Source organism: Argiope bruennichi, chromosome 8, assembly GCF_947563725.1.
Source record: "Argiope bruennichi chromosome 8, qqArgBrue1.1, whole genome shotgun sequence".
Classification (NCBI taxonomy): Eukaryota; Metazoa; Arthropoda; class Arachnida; order Araneae; family Araneidae; genus Argiope; species Argiope bruennichi.
In genome coordinates this window covers 28,353,431-28,371,093 of record NC_079158.1, presented here as the reverse complement: position 1 = coordinate 28,371,093, position 17,663 = coordinate 28,353,431, and the positions used below count along the sequence as shown (strand labels likewise).

Genomic DNA, 17,663 nt, shown 5'->3' with positions numbered 1-17,663 from the left:
ACGAGAATGGACTACTTGGCACTTATTATTGGGAATGCAAGTTATGAAGAGGAATCTAAATTTTAGCCGCCTACGGTGGAGTTTTAAACCAGAAATTGAATTTTTAATAGATTCTGGATGCTTTAGGAAATGCTTCGCTATTTCTTGCATTTAAATCTGGGACTAATTTCAGATATTTTATATCGTTCGCATTAGACGAATTGTCCAAAATACAACTAATCGAATTTCACAATTCCATCACACGGTATTTAACTTGAGCTCTCTACGTTTAACGATATCTTAAGGAATTTATGACAAGGGGCGTGGTAAGTTTAATCCTCCTTATTCATTTCAACTCGATAGAAAGCAATAAAATAATTCTTAAAAATTATGGTTAATGAAAATTTTACTGGTTATATAGGAACTTAAGTTTCTTTATATAAATTTAATTGCTGTCTAAGTATGTTTGCTGTAAGAATACTGCTTCAGCTTTAAGCGACGCTAGATATTCTTCAAATTTAATTGAAATAGCACTTCGCAAAACATCAGGGTTTTAAGTTAATTGTTCGATTTTGTACCGATTCATAACAAGTTAAGTGCATTCGCATATAATTGGTGCAACAATTTGTCTCCAAGATTTTAAAACCTGCCAACTTCATTCCATTAGAAAACAGTTTCTAAATATAATAGCGAGTTCCGATTTAGAGAATTTTGCGATTCGATTACAGTGATTAAGCATGTTGTATACTAAAGATGCTTAAACTGGTGCATTAAACAAGCTAAAAAAATTCAGTATTTTCTTTCATAAAATGCTTCAAGGCGATTAGAATTTGAATGACAACTGGAACTCAATTTATAGTTAAGTTTAAAATTAATGTTTTAGACTTTTGGGTCAGAAGCAGATTCAGATTTTTAAAGGTTTTGATTACACTACCTGTTACAACCCTTCATAATTTTCAAGATAAATGGATTGAATATATGCTCATTATTACAATACTTTTAAATCAAACATTTAGATACAAGATAAAGAATATCAATATATTAAGATTACGCAACAGTTTAATGCTATTTTTGCAATTAGTTGCGATTCAATATACTTCACCCAGCCTTGCATGAAAATAAGCTTACACTCCAGTATAAATAGAAAATTTGCAGACAAGTATTGCAGAAAGACAATTGTCTACTAAAGAAATTGAAATATTCCTTAAGGGAGCTGTGAACACTTATACCTTCAGAAGAAATTTTAATTTTTGACATAAATTGAGGAACATTTGATCATATAAGTGTGCCCTTGCAAAATATTAAGTCTCAAATTAAAAATATAACCAGCAGAAACTGCAATTAAGATGCAGACAGCCATTTTATTGAGGACGTTTTTCAAATGTGATTAGAACAAATTTGCAAACGCATTAAAAACAAGCATCTGGTTTTAATTACTTCTGTGTAGTAGTATAAGACTTAAGCTAAATATAGTCTATAGATTTTCAAGCCATAAATTGCAAGCATATTAAAATGACGTTTTAATTATTCAATATGTTTAAACATGCAAATTTGATAATTCTGAAAAAATTGCATCACAATTCTTAAAAATACTTATTCTTTTCTAGTTCCCATAACAACTTTGAAAGAAGTGATTATATGGCAGATCTTCATTCGTTTTCAAAGCATTCGTTTCGGAAGATACAGCAATAAAGTGCCAGTTCTCTGTACTCATTTAACATTCTACACAGAAGCACAAGCTTCATTATCAATAGTAAATGGAATTTTAATTCATCTAAAAAATACGATTTTAAAACTTTCATTTCAGCATACAATAGCTCAAGCATTAACTTTCAACACAACAACATTTCAAATTTTTTAAACATTCAAGAACACATTTTGCATTTTCATTCAGTATAGAGAATTATTCAATAAGTGGTTTAATTATTTGCATATCAAGAAAATAAAGACTATTTTAACGTAAAATTAGTCATAAATAAAATGGCGAAACATTCGAACATAATTTATTTAATACATGGATTTTGGCTTCAAACGAAACAGGCGATTCTGAAATTTTTGAAAAGTTATTGATGTTACAATTCTTTTATGCCCACAATTTGATGGCTGTTGAAGATTACAAGCGATGTTTTTGTGGAAAACCGTTGAAGCATGTGCCATCAGTATCCTTAAAACCCGATTTCAGTTTAGCTGAAGGGAAGATTATTGCTTATAGCCAGCTAATCAGCTGGCTAGCAGATTTCATTGCCATTCGCGATTTAAATTTCTCCCTTGAAATGGCATTACAATGATTTTATGTCGCTAAAACAGTCAAAAAATCTTTATTAGTTTACTTTCATATTAGACTGAAGAACGCTTTAACAGATTAGCTTAGATACAATTAAAATTAAGATGTTATTCGTTTTGATCAGATTCGGTGATTATATTCATAGCTAAACATCATTGTCAATTGTCACTGTTTGCCATCAGCACAAACATGCGATTCAGAAAATTTACAGAATGATACAATTTTGAAGTTTTGTTTATGGTTCTTTACTACCAAATCGAGCATTAAAGTATTTTTTGAACATTAAAATATTGGCAGTTGAGCTCCGGTGTCGGTTGTTTGTAGTGACATTAAATCTTAAATACCCGACATTACGTTAGCGAACCAAAAGTACAAGCATTCTGAAAATAATTAGCATTTCCACGAAATATGCTGATTTACTAGAATTAACCAATATTGTTCGTTGATTCATCAGAATTTACCGCTTACTGTAACAGACAAAGAAGCCTGCATTTGGCTATATTACGATAGACCTAAAACGCACTTGATATCGAAGATCAACGTTTTTGTTGATAATTGGCTGCAATTTCAGTTAAAAATATGTCCTCACTTTTGATAAGAATTACAACACTAACTATTAAAACGTGCCACCAATGTTAAAAGTATCGTGCACACATGCTTTTTACACACACGCCCCACACACACCAGCAATCTCAAGCCAATCATGCAACAGTAATATTCTTGAATACCTTAATTGCTTATACCAACCCATTCACGCGACCAGCACGTCAATTAACTGATCCCTGGGGACCGGTACTTTCCGCTAAGGTCGCCGGTCCCGTACGACCCAAGACGGAAAGTCAGCAGGGAGCGGCCAGGTAATTGACGGGTTTCTCCTATTTCCCAACACCCTCTAAAAATAGTTGTATTGAATTTACCAATTAAGACTTGCTAGTCATACATCTAACATTGGTGTTTAATTGGAATATAACTATCAGGAAAGCAATAATTTAAGTTGAATAATTGCAATTTTGATAATAGACAACCAATAGATGTCCAAAAATGTTGATCTTCGTACACGAGAGTAATTGAAATTCTATGAGATACATATTAACCATTCGCATATCATGGTGAGTTGTATTGCGCATCGAATTAATAGCTTTAAAATTAAAAATCACAAAGTTTAAATCTGAAAAACTTAAAAGCGCTTCAGAACATCAAATGTACCTTTATAATATAGGAATTAAATATCCTTAGTAGGATTTGTCATCTAACCAAGTTAAATTCGTAGCTCAATTTGTTAAATTTAAGAAGTGCCTCCAATCAACATTTCGTAGAATGCTTGCACTTTCTCCTATCTTGCACGAAAGTTTTGCCATTTCCATTTTTAAGATCAAATTAAAAGTTGCATTCTCACAATCAAATCGATTTCCTCCACACTATGCTGATTAACAATGCCTAGGAAGAACCTGAATCTGCAATATACTACTAAGAACTTTAATTGCATTTTAAAATTTAAGTAGGAAATAAGATTGAGTTTTAGTTTTGAGTTTTATGGCAGTTTGAGTTACAGTCGAGTTTGAGTTTTATGGCACAAAAACCATCTTTGGCTAAATTGCGCAACATTCATGAAATTAAAATATTTGTATCAATTTATAACAAGATTAAAACATGGAATGTCTGCAAAATCCAGATGCCTAAAAGCGTAAAAATGCGAGTCAGGAAAAACTTAATGATGTAAGGTATGGTACTGCACTAAAACGCATGGCTAATGTTTATACACTCGTTTTCTAAAAAATATTATTCATTAAGTTTACATGCGGAGTTTTGGAAAGGAACTCGCCCAGATCAGGGTGAGATTTGTGAAAATATGCAATACCTGTAATGAAATTAGATGGTAGAAAGGCCGACATATCTATCGTAAGTTGTAGTAGGGATATCTTAATATTTTTATAAATTCTTACGTTTCGTTCTGTATTCTAGCGAATTCATACATTGACTACATGAAACACTACAACATTTCTTATTAGCCAATACAGAACTCGGTTTAAGACAGTATGGAAAACCTTTTCGAGGCTTTTCTGAAATCGAGTCATTCAGAAAACACTTGCCATGGAGCCAAGTTATTTCTTAATTCTTGCCACTACATTTAATCCTTACCATGTGCATTTGAAATATTGCCAATCAAAATGAGAGTATGTTGGCACTACACCCTGAATTTTTAATGGACAATTTGGATATTTGATTACATGGAAGTTGATGACTAACACTTGAAGTATGGCAAACAAGACTGAATTCGAACTTTGAGATGCGAGCCTGACAGCGGAGCCCTTTTTACGAGGTTTAATGCACAATTATCGCCAATGTCAAGTTTCGTCAGAAGCCAGTTTTGAAGAAATGTTACTATAACTTATAAATTTAATGGTAGTTAATTATTCATAAACGATGTTCTAAGCTATAAACAAATCTTTCCGTTTAAATTTTCTATGATGAGTAAAATATTTATAACCAGTAGAACAAAATTTTGTAGAAACATGTTATAAGTAAAATGATTTCCTTACAAAATATTCTATATCTCAAAATGTTACCAATATACTTTCAGTCTTTAAGACATTATCACGTTGGAGGCTTGAATTATGAGAAAAATACTGGCATCTTTATGAATGCCTAAGGCAGTCCATTTGGAAACGTTATGCAAACATCACCCTCTTCCTATCATGTCAAGATACTGGCTTCCAAATTCGGTCCATTTCATCTTTTGCATGTCTACAGCTTGAAATGAAGCTTCAGTACCTAGAAGAAAATGCTACCAATAAATACTTTCATTCATATTGATGAACGTTATGGATCAATGCGAAGAAAAACGAGTTTTGACGGGTCTGAATGAAGATTGCCATTTTTAACAGGGCACTCCACCTTGGAGACTTGATTACGCCAGGGGCGATTTGAATGCCTATTAAGCATCTGCTTCATAATTTGAAGCATCAATTCATTTTTGTAAGTTTTATATGCTTGATGCGAGAAACCGGTTTTCATATTTGTCATTTGTAGGTACGCTTCAAAATTGTAAAGGCTATTGCAGTTGTATACTTATGTAATGCTGTCGTCTAATCCTTTCGGATTTTAAGGTTGTGATAATGGCAATATAGAACGGCAGTTCAAAGAAACGAAATTCACAGTTTGCTTGAAATGTAAAGTTATTAGAAGATTAGCATTTAGAGATGCTAATGAAATTAAGAGCTAAAAATTCATGCTTTTAAGGTTATTTGATTTGATTCTATATACTACTTCCCAATCTTGATTTTTCTCAAGATTCTACTCTACTTCGGCGCTGGTAGCTACATTTTTTATACGAGGCAAGATTTGAAAGGAATAAGATGCATAAGACAATAAATTTAAGTACTCAAAACGCAATCCAAATCGCAAAACACGCTTTAATTTAGAAAAGCAATGCGACCTTTTTCGCTCGAATAAAGTTTGGCATAATTATCACTATACGCAGATTATGTTCACAGAAGAACGGCACTATTCATTAAAAATAATTCAAGTCAGTATGCCGACAATACTTTCAGCATTTAATTAAGATTTCTCAACTTATGCAAATCTCTAGATTTTGTTTATTCCTTTGCCACCTGGAGCTTTATTCTGTAATTCATTAGAACAAGTTAGCACAGAAGTAGCTTGCCAAAGACTGTCTGCACGCTCATATTCATCAATACATAAGGCATTTTTCTTTCAATCTCCTAGCCTATTCGTGGATTAGGATTAAAGAGGGCCCTACTAGTATTGCTTTTGAGTTATATGGTATATTTCAAGCCTACGATTAATCAACTGAAAAGAATGCGAGATTCTACATCAGAGTTGTAATGCATCTCAAACTTACCATTCATGTAGAATATGTAGATTTCCATTGCAGAGAATCGGCAGTAGTTCCGTTACAAGCATGTAATTTTTTCATGCTAAATCTAGACTTCACATGATTGCGGTTGGACTTGATTATGCAGGTATCTGTAAAATAAACATGCAGAATATAAACAAAAGATACTTAAGTTGCGAGTGAAATGCGTTTCTTCAAAATTTTACAAATAAAATAATTAGGAATACAAGTCACGTTGACAATTCAACATATGCAGAAGTAGCAACTAAAAAATATCAATAGGAAGAGTTTACATATTAAGGCTACAATTAACATGCTAGAAAAGTGAAAATTAAAATTTTCCCCGATTTCTAGATATTATTGAAGAGGATGTATACAAGCTATTTTAATGTTTTGTAGATCAGATGTTATTTCATTCTAAAAAAACGGGGCGATAAAATCATCCAATTGTTAACACTTAGCTATACTGTATTATGTAGAGCTAACCATTGTAAAAGGAATTATGCCGACGTAAGATTCAATTCAAACTTCCCATTTTAGTTTAATGTTTTCAATTTGAGTTAATGAAATTAGCATGGCGAAAGCTACAATCCTATAATGTTTTTTGTATCCTGGAAGAGTTATAAATCTGACATCAAATTGCTTGGTTTTATTTCAACTAATTGATCCTGAATAAAACAAATCTCGGAAAATATGACGCAGAAAACTACCTCAAAACAAATCGCTAGCTATTCATTTAATTCTGGATAGTTTAAGGGGTCCGACTACGTTAAAAACACTGGTTTTCGACCACATTGGCGAATCCTTTTTTATTATTTCTTTTAGTTCAGACCTTCCTTTTCCTAGAAAATACTATTTTGGAAAGAGGAAAGCCTGATCTATCATCCAGGATAATTTTAAACAATTTTTTAGCTAAAATATTTCTTTAACTTCAATTTTCTTTAATTTTTATAAAAATTTTCCACCGTTAACATGATCTCAAAAACTAATGGATGTATTTACATAAAAATTTCAGCGTGTGTTTTAAATACTGTGGGCAGTGAAATGAACTAAAAGTTTTATTGTTGGGGAAACACTTTATTTATAGGCGTTTTTAGAAAAATTAAGTTGTAAATTTATGGAAAAATGTATATATACATTTTTACCCATAATTTCTTTGCATATCAAAATGTTTTAGATTTTGGTTCATTTCATTCATCATTATATTCTATAACTTGTGTACAAAGAAAAATAGGATAGCTGCATTACAATTTTGTGTAGAGTGTTAACCGTTTAGGTTAAATTTCATTAAAATTTACTACAAATTTTCCTATTTCTCAAAATATATTATATTTCCAAATAATTTTTTGTATATAGTGTTTATAATTGACAATACATCTAAAAACCATAAATTATTTTTGAAAATTGGATTTTTTGGATTTGGATTGGATATTGGATTTTTTTAAAAATATTGCTTTGAACGTAGTCGGCTACCTTAATCCAATATGGGCTTTTAAGCTTGTGCGATGTGAAAGTGACGTTATATAATCTAATTACATTTCCTTCAAATTGCTTTTCGGACTTCTTTTCAACATTAACAAATAAAGTATTTATAGCCTTGATATCCAGTGATTAATTCTCCAAACTGCATATAGCAGGATGTCTAGCCTTAAGTAGCATAATACTTTAAGATTTGATTTATTTAAGTACAAGTACACCTGACGTTGAAATCAACAAGTATTATGCATCAATGCTATGACAAATATAATTGGTTATTTTCGCTATTCTCGCAATACGTTTCTAGATATCTATACATTTGTCCTTAAATTTATCTTGACTTGTAACATTCCTTTCCCTTTACTGTCGTTTTGCTCAGTAAAATTCCCTTTGCTCCATTCAAATGCACTCTCGGAAGCGAAGCACCAACTCTTGCAAAATGAAATGGGATTTTTATACAATGTTATTTGTGGTATTAGAATTTTATATTTTCTTTCATTTTATCTCTAAGACTTCTACATAGGTTAGATTTCATAACCATATATCAAGATAAAAATTCGTTTTACACCATAATATCCATCAACTTCATTAATGAAATAAAGCATTGCATTCATTTAACCATACGGTTAGATAAAACTATTTCCATAACTCTAAATTCCTTATTTAAGTTCCTTCAATAATTTACGATTAGCTTCGTAGTTATAGTCAGTCCAAATATTAAATATATATTGTACACTTATTCCACTGGAGCACACAAAAAGATTGGTATGAAATAACGAAATTCAGTTGCACATTAATTGAAAATGTCCTATAATTGAAATTTACTTTTAGTTGAATACCCATTTTTACTCCCAAATTTAATATAGAATAAAAATTTCGCATGAAATGCGTTTAATATTTAAAATTTGCAAATAATGTATAATGGTCTAAGCGTGAAGCAAGAAGCATTTTAAAAATGTCATATCAAGTTTTGACGGGATAAGGACTGCTTTGAGTGCCAGTAGAAGGCTAGAATTTGCGTAACTTGTTTGCCTAGGATTTTTTTTTACTAGACTCAATTCGAACACATCGAGGTTCATATTTATAGCCCTTGAAATATATGGGATTACTCCTCGAGATCAAATTGCAACACTAGACAAAGGCAATAAAATATCTCACTATGCGTTAATTATGAAATAAATTCTCAAGTTTGCTTTAGTATTCGAAAACAGCAGATTAAAAGCAAATCCCATTTAACATTATATTGTTAATAAAACTCAATTACCTTTAAATTTCAGCAAAAGCCATCCTTCAACAGGAACCGATTGCATCTACTGTAATGCATGTCCTCCATATCTGAACACGATATTGGATGAATTTTCCGAGTTTAGACTGCACTGCAGATCAATTGCATTTTGGCCTCCCAGATGAAATAAATGACGAAAGGAAATCTGGAAAGAAAAATACAGATTATGTTACAACTTCAGATTTTCAAATAGTGTTCAGAAAATTATGTCAAGAGTTGTTTGCATTAAGTCTTCAAACAGGCATTTTCGAAATTTTATTTCTCAGTAACGCCGGTATACGAAGCACGAGAAGACGTTACTAAAACAGGAGATACTGCCTTTCATTAAAATAAAGTGAGGGAAGTTTTAGAGTTTACTTTGAAAGAGCTTTGAGAAAACGAGTTACTTCCGACAGCTTGTAAACTAAATCTACAGTCTTTACCCGATGAAGTGTAAATGGAGTATTTAAAACCATTTGGATGACCCAAGTAAACTAGACAGACCTAAAAGTACCGTTTATTTTTGTTCACATTTGGCTTTCTATTCAATATTAGGCCTCAGTTTTTATAGTCAATAATTAAAAATTATTAATCTTTTAAAGTAGATATAGTTAATTCTTTTTTCTGCGATTGAATTTTTAGGGTAACGCAGGATTTAAAATTCTTTTTAGTAAAGCTATAGATTTTAAGTTAACATCAGAGGCTTTGTAATGCAGAAGTTGAAAGAATTTGTAAATGTATCTAAGTACGCCTTGATTCGCAAAATTGTTTATAAGGTAATCAAAATTATCGTATATGGGATTTTAACGATGATTTTAATTCACTTTTCTATGCCCGTGATTAAGATTACAATCTTCGCAAGTACAGAAGCGTTAAAAGCTTGCATCTTTATAGCAGATTAACGGCTTTCCGTCAAATTTTGCATTTTGAAAATTTGGTATTTATGCATTGACCAAGGGCTGGTTTATTTCTCACGATTTAAAACACTTGTTATTTCACCAAAAATATAAACCGATATTTCATATAAATCTAATCGTTTATAAAATATCAAAACGATGTATACTTTAAAGCTTTTATCTTGACAGCCTTTAATTTCCACTTCGAAGGAATTTCTATCATCCGAAATACATGGGACACAAACTCCAGTTGAAAATCTGATTCACCCCAGGTAATTCCGAAAAATCGACGGATTCATTTCGTACGATCTGGATTTACAAGTGAAGCACTTTAAGTCTAAGATCTTGCATATGATTTAATGATCTATATAATTCCTCGTCCAGAGACAAAAAATGAATTTTAGTTAAGTTTACTTTTTGTATACCAGAAACTATTTTAACTCAAGAACTCTAGTTCCTTATTGACGAATCTCCAAACATGTACTACTGGAATGCTCGAAGCCATTCGTTATCAAGCATCGAATTTCAGTTATTTAAATACTTAAAATCGACAAGGCTCTTGCGTGTGGATATCAATAGAAAATCAACTGTTTGCACTTTTAATTTGCATAGCTTAATACAAAAGTTTCGCAATTCGCATAAAATACGTTTGATATTCAAAATAGAATTGCATCTGGGCACCATGACGTTGAATAAGTTGGATTCTAATTCCAGTCTTTGTGGAATGAAAATGATTTGAGCACTAATTAAGTGTTAAGATTTGCGAAACTGATTTATAGAATTCGAAGGCATCCGATCTGGTAATCTAGCAAACAGTTTCACTTGTCTTGCTTACACAGCCAAGCAATGTTAAATGCACGAATCCAAAAGAGTCCAATTTCTTTTATCTGTATCGGTGGCACTCAAATTTCCGCATTACATTAATTGGTTTGATAAATATTTTACTGCAATTTTTAATAGGAAATTTAAAGTGAAATATTTAAGATTACTTTGACAGATCAAATTACAGCACTAGGCAATGCACAATAAAATGAGTCTTTAGTGTTTACTATATAGCAAAGAATGAAATAAATTTAATTTAAATATTCGGCAGTTTTCGAATACCAAATAAATCAACACTTAACATGAAATTACTTTTATAATGATAATTTGATAGTTGTCTTCAAATTTATGTGAAAGCACCACCCCACCCCTCTTTAATTGGAACGTTGCATCTATTGTATTACATACCCCATCTTTGAGCATGTTATAACTTTCTTCAGCTTTTAAAGTGAACTATAACCCTATTATAATAATTTTGTCTTAGAATTTCTCCTGGGATGTTATGTTAAAAGAATTCTACAAATCAAAATCCGAATAAGTTATACCTTCGTATTTTCAACGAGTTGCTTTCAAAATGTTGCTTTGAAAGCAAATGTCAAAATTTTCAAATTAGGATTCCGAAAATAATCTTACTCCTTTCGTTTAAGCACACCATTCTGTGAAGCTAGAAGAAAAACCGCTTCGTATTATACCTTCCAGTTTAGTGTGCTCTTATTTAATTCGTATTTCCGAATTCACTCCGCGGTTTCTATAAGCGATGAAGTAGGAAATGCAAGTAGTGAAATGGTCTCTCGGCTGAAGACTTGCCGATTTTTACTTTTAGAAATATTGTAAGGTATTCTGCCACAATAAAATACTAAATATCGGAAGTTAAACTGCTATGAAGTCAGCCTCGAGTCTCAAAACGTTGATATGCAAAGAAATACATTTGCAAGTCCTTTAAGTTAATTCCTTTCGCAAGATTTAATTTCTCTCCGCAGGCAATCGAAATCAACAAATTTACGAAATTTCTAGTAATTATTTTCTTTCAATCTCGTAATTTTGCATGATCATTAAAGTTAATATTAGCAACAGATTCAGAACCACAAGAATGTTTAAAAATTGCATCCGCAATAAAAGCGTTCTTATCTAAGCAATTGTTATTGGAAAATTAATACGAATTTTACTTCGACAACATGCTTTGACATCCTAGGCAATAGATTTCCAAACAAATTATCTTGCGACTTAGAAAGACTTATGAACTCTTCATAGAATTTGAGAAAAATGCTACTCCATATTAGTGTAAGGTTGACTTTCATCGTTAGATGAAAAATGCGCCTTGAGAGAAGTTCCTTTATATGAAATTTTATGAAAGCAGTTATATGGAACACCTTTACAATGAAGTTATTCTGGAAGTTTCATACACTTAGGGTAATTGATAATAAAGGTATCTTAATTTTGTGCAACTCTGAATTTGAAATAAAATTCCAAGATTTCAATTCAATTTTATTTTGAATAGCGCGATCTGAGGGTTCATCTGAACAAATGAATACGATAGTTTAAAGTAGTAATCAAGTAATAATGGATAAAATCTAATGCGCAGTTTTAGAATCTAAAGTACATCCTTATTCAAATTTCGAGCAACATCTGTTGACGTGTTGATTGCTTGTTAATCTGTACATTCTCAGCCATGCTAGAACCATTAAAAACGTTATAAAAGTAAAATTTGGCGTCTTATTAAAATTTAAACTTCAATCAATCGACAAACAAAAATTTCTAAAATGCATATTCGGTTCTTTCTATATATCACGAAGCAAAAATCGCTCATATGTAGAACCCCGAGTTCACGGCCTGTGTGTGGTCTGCAATTATTGGAGGATTGGGGGGGGGGGTCTTTATGAGGGAGTAATAGATGAGAAAGTTCCAGGATGATAAATACCAGTTTTTAATAGCAGATACTAGATTAAGCACAAAATTCTCGTATACAGGATTCTGAATATACAATTCAGAGACGTTCACTGTTTATATTCCGTAGTATTGATACACAAGAATAAGACCTTTACTAAGCAGTATGAAGAATTTTAAGAATGCTACTTCTGCTGGTTTAGGAAGACTTATTCAAAGACTTTCCATATCCCAAAGCCCTCTTAGATAATCCAGAAGATTATCAATGTATATGCTTATTGCTTATGGATTTCGAAAGATGCGCAATTAAGGTACTCCAATTTTAGTTTTGAATATAGCCTTCAAGTTTCAGTTCAGCACCGAAATTATATAGATATTACAAATTACGAGATTACCTAGTGTTTCAAAACGAAAAACAAACTAATTTTTCGGAACATTAAGATTTTACGTGAAATTAAAAGAGGCCGATTTACAATTAAGAGAACGAAAATTCATTTGATGTATAGATATTATAGTGACTAGTAACGAAGTAAACTATCATCACAATATCGAATTTCAGAATCTTTATAACTCGGGTACTTTATTACAGACGTAAATCTAAAAGCCATTTTAAACTTACCACTTGACGAGAAGCAGACTTGTTGACATCCATGACTAATACGAAAAAAAGGAGACAAGTTGACCCAACAAATACCATTTTCATTAAAACAAGCAACTTCAAGCTCCGTTTCAAACTCCTTCAAATAAACAGAAAAGTTTTCGTAAATAAAAACAAAGCCGAAAAAGCAATTAAATTTTACATCAGATTCTTTTATAGAAGCTTGAATATCGCATAGCCAATCAAAATACCATCAGTTTACTCATTTGAAGTTCATTTACATAAATCGATTTGCTTTTTTGTTACTTGCGATAAATAGTCAGAAACACGAAGAGCCACATTGGCTTGTTGGTAGAGTTTGGATTCAGTTTTTTCGGATTCGAAACCTGATTTAACAGATTCGGTCCTTGAATAGAACTTGATTCATATTAAATATTGTATCGGGAATCAGACATCTTTAAATGCGCAGATATCTGGAGAATTCTATATCTTTTTTACAATTATTTTTATCATCTGATCACCGTTCAAATTTACGAAGTTCATCCTTAGATCAAAATAAGGCATTGATCTGACACAGCAAAATTAAGCTCCGAGAAAATAAGTAGATGTCGATTTTGTTTCAGATTTGTATAAAGTTTTCTGAAGAGCATTTTCCTTAACTACAAAATTAATTCAATATAATTATTAAACTAAAAGATGTGTTTTTTGTTATAATCCCATCTCGCATCATCTATGTTTTTTTTTCATTGAGAATTAATAATTATCTTCATTCTTTCATATTCCTTTTTATACCATAAATAAAATTTAAAATAATTGTATCTTACTCAAAGTAATAACTTCATTTAACAATTCCTGTTAAAGGAATGAAAATTATTGAGAGCTTAGAGAATCGTGTAATATATAATAAAAATTTTATGAAAAAAAGGATTCCAAATTTTATTTTAAAAAATGAAAGACATTGCCATGATGATAACGATATTTTTATGATTATTAGAAGTAACGGGAGCAAGACATAAAACAGTAGGTGTGACCAGCGCAACCAAATCCGAATTCAAAATTACATTTTTTTTTTTTTTTAGTTTGTATCATTTGTAAAGCATAATATCTTAATATTCATTTTCTTATTAACTATGTTTATTAGGTTGAATAATTAAAAAAATAACAACTAAATACAAAGTAGTTTTGATAAGAAAGAGCCAATTCCGTCTTCTTTCATTTAATGAACCCATAACTTCCTTCGATATCACTGTATACGTATTTATAACAGAAAATAAAATTACTAATTTCAAAGCGTTTTAAATATAATAAACAATTAGCAAACTAATTCAAAATTAATATAATAATTAGTAAAATTATAATAATTAAAAGTATTTGAAATTTAATTTTTTTAAACTTAATTACTGGCAATTTGGAATGTAAAGTAATGTGCAATGCTTTCAGAAGTTTCCCATGATACTCGTCCGTTCATGATGACGTCTAAGAATCGGAATCCACCCTTGTTTGTAACACTAATTACATATATCTCGAGAGGTAAAAGTCTCGCAGAATTATATGTCATCAATTCGAAGTGGCTAGAATTTTCAAAAGCTAAAAATATCAAAAAATATTTCCAAAATTCTTTCACATAATAAATTGGTATTTTTCATTTTCACCCCGAAGTTTAGTTTAAAGTCAACAGTTTATTAATTTCCATGGAACAATCCGAGATTGAATGCACTGGCGAAATCAATTAAATGATACTGAGATTTTCTGTAAATGTTAAGCTTATAGAAATAGTTTGACTTTTGATGCCTTTTCGAGACATGCGATTATTTCTTAAGAGTCAGAAAAAAAAGTCGGATTGCATAAACTGTTACATTTTCTGCGTGACGATTGTTATATTACGCGATTTATGGCAAAACTGCCATTCAAAAAATATTCTCATGTAGAAAAAGCGAAACTAAATCCGAAAATGAAAATTCTACTTTAAAGTTATTACCAAAAGAAAGTTTTTGTTAAATATCATTGTAATAGCAATAAAAAATATGCTAATGTAAAATACGGTGAAATAACGATACTATTTTGAATTTTATTACAAGAATAAAAATGTATTATTATAATTACTAATTCATCATATTAAAATATCTGGGCGTACCGGGTTCGAGTCCCGGTTTGGGCCTTTGGTTGTTCTTCCGTTGTTCTGTCTGTGAGATGTGTGATTGTGCCCTCCTGTAAAAAAGGGTTGTGCATGCGAATGAGTGATGCGTGAATAGCAAAGTCATACTCTTGGTCCTAGTTGGCGCTACTATAAAAACAAGAGACGCTCCCTCTCAGGCTTAAAATCGTTGTCTCCGTAACAGCGGGCTTGTACGTAGCAAGTTCCATAAGAAACAACAACATCATATTAAAATATCATTCCGATGAAACATGCTTCATTACCGCAAAAATTTTCCATTACATTAAGCCAAGAAAATATGCTTGACTCAAATATATATATTCTTAACATATTCATTTTCAATTATCAATCAAATAACTTATATCCTGGAAATTTTTAGAAACTTTATTTTTCAAACAAAGCATAAAATCAAGGGGGTGTTCTAGGATTATCTTTTTAAGTAAACTAAATAAAAGTCAAGAAAATATCAAATAAAATTAGTGTGTTTATTTTTATTGAAATCGAAAGTGTAAGGACAAAATTTCATGGATTTTAACATGTAAGTCTGTATTGGCTTAGACCACAAGTCTTTTTAATTCTCCCTTTAAATATTCCAAAGGTTTTTTGATACTAGGACCTATTTTTCATTGTATTTATCATGCTTCTTAAGCCCTGTGAAATGTTTATCATGTCGTAATTAGGGTTGCGTGTAGTTGTGGTTTACTCCAATTATTACGAAATGTTAGAAAAATAATTTTATTTACTTTTAAACTTAAGAAATTAAACAATTGATTTAGATTACAAGCTCCATCGAGATGAATGCACGAGCGTTCTAAAGAAAAAGGAGAGAATTACTTTTAGAAGCATCGCGTATCAATACCCGGATGATGGGCGACAATTTCGTCACACACAGCCTCGACGGAGCCTGAAGTTTACATATTCATATATGATTTATGATAGGCATTCACTACAATCATGCAAATGTTTTGATGTGGAATTGTAAATTTACATTTCATTAAAATTTTAATGCATATTAATCTATCGAATACTTTTCGTTTGCTTCAATGTAAAAGAACTAATTATATAACTCCCTTTTTACACTTTCAAATCTACGTTTTTTCTTCTTTTTTTTTTTTTTTTTTTGAAAAATACTATGAAATATTTGTCATATTTCTGCCTCTAAAAGAAATGCTATACTATAACTAATATTTCACTTTCTGAATTCCTATCTCACTTTCCATTTCTTACGATGTTCATAAGCCAAATTATTTCTCAAAATGCGAAAGGGATGCAAGGTGTTTTTCTTTTTAAGATTTAGATGCTGTCCAACAATCCCAGATGTCCCGTCGAAATAATGAACCATAATTTAGTCTCCTTTAAATTTTTATATGCAGAGCCTACTATTAAATCCCTTATCCCAATTTTAAAAAGGGAGAGTATCCTTCTATAAAATGAACAGCATATATAAAGTTAATATGATATATCCTTTAATCATCTTTACCATTTATTATTAATGATAATCAATCACATTGACATTAACATAAAGTATGTTGCAATGAAAGATCAAATTAAAAAAAATGCCATTATTGCTTGGCGAATGTTGACATATACAAAATACAATATTTGGATAAATTGTGAATACATTCGAACCATCGCCGTCATATTTACACAAGCAGAAATAAGCTCTGGTAAGAGATGAAAAGAGAAGTCGAGAAGATACAGCCAGAGAAAAGACATAAAATTTTACATTATTCTAATAAATAAGACTGTATAAAATCAATCATATAATTCTTATGTAAGCTTATTAACGGTATAACTTTCTCTTTCTCATTTTGAAAGTATGGTTCTTTGTAAGTTCAACAATTTCTTTACATGTATTATTAATTAAACATTGTCCTATTTTGATATACTCTGTAATATGTTTTAGTAATAAAGTATGAACAAAATGCTGCAAATTTCTCTAAAGTAACAAAAACCATTTTTATTCAACATTCTCCATTAGTGCACGCGGACTGTTGCTGCAGTAAGTGGAAAATGTGATATTTATTAAATATTTCGGAAAAGCGTCAAGCGACTGTGAGGATGCTTCCTTACACCGAAAATATCGACAGCTGCCCGATACTGGTCTTTCGAAGTTACAAATATTAAGGAAGCAACCACAGCCTCCGATTATTTAATTAGTCAACTGTTTCAGCAGCCTAATTTGCTGTCTCTTCCTCCTTGACCACTGGGTCTAGGAAGAATTGATGAATGTTTCTAATTGTTGTGCCATTGCATCGCTTCTTGGGATAATTAATGATAATATTCACTTTGTAGCATATGAATTGGTCCTTGGATTAGTCGAGTCTTTTCGATTTAATGATTACTTCTCATACCGCAATTTATTAATTTATTAATGCTTTGTGATTGTAATTTGTAATAGTTTGTAATGTTAATAATATATATATATATATATAATTGATAGGATATT

At 31.0% G+C, this 17,663-nt stretch overlaps 1 long non-coding RNA gene across 1 annotated transcript; it reads right to left on the bottom strand.

The window, feature by feature from the left end:
* Positions 1 to 3,377: 3,377 nt before the first annotated feature.
* Positions 3,378 to 13,217, bottom strand: LOC129981638 (uncharacterized). The gene is made up of 4 exons (XR_008785333.1): positions 13,081 to 13,217; positions 8,860 to 9,025; positions 6,126 to 6,250; positions 3,378 to 5,035 (listed from the first exon to the last, which is right to left on the bottom strand). It is a non-coding gene; the product is annotated as an uncharacterized LOC129981638 (long non-coding RNA).
* Positions 13,218 to 17,663: the final 4,446 nt, after the last annotated feature.